General features: G+C 64.2%; 1 protein-coding gene across 1 annotated transcript in view; it reads right to left on the bottom strand.

Moving 5' to 3' along the window:
- LOC108803839 (cytochrome P450 11B, mitochondrial) overlaps nt 1–226 on the bottom strand; it is a gene marked incomplete at its 5' end in the record, with an annotated part of 11882 nt that overhangs the window by 5446 nt on the left and 6210 nt on the right. The gene's annotated exons all lie outside the window — the stretch shown is intronic.

Genomic DNA, 226 nt, shown 5'->3' with positions numbered 1-226 from the left:
CAGAAGCGGGCACCCCTCCCCCCCCCTCTGTGTGATCAGAAGAGGACCCCCTCCCCTCCCCTCCCCTCTGTGTGATCAGAAGAGGACCCCCTCCCCTCTCCTACTGTGTGATCAGAAGAGGGACCTCCTCCCCTCTCCCGCTGTGTGATCAGAGGAGGGACCTCCTCCCCTCCCCTCTGTGTGATCAGAAGAGGACCCCCTCCCCTCTCTGGCATCAGTGGGAGCC

The sequence above is a fragment of the Nanorana parkeri genome, unplaced genomic scaffold (assembly GCF_000935625.1).
Source record: "Nanorana parkeri isolate BGI_ZX_2015 unplaced genomic scaffold, ASM93562v1 scaffold4311, whole genome shotgun sequence".
Classification (NCBI taxonomy): Eukaryota; Metazoa; Chordata; class Amphibia; order Anura; family Dicroglossidae; genus Nanorana; species Nanorana parkeri.
The sequence above is the reverse complement of the archived record's forward strand: the minus strand, read 5'-3'. Positions and strand labels throughout refer to the sequence as shown.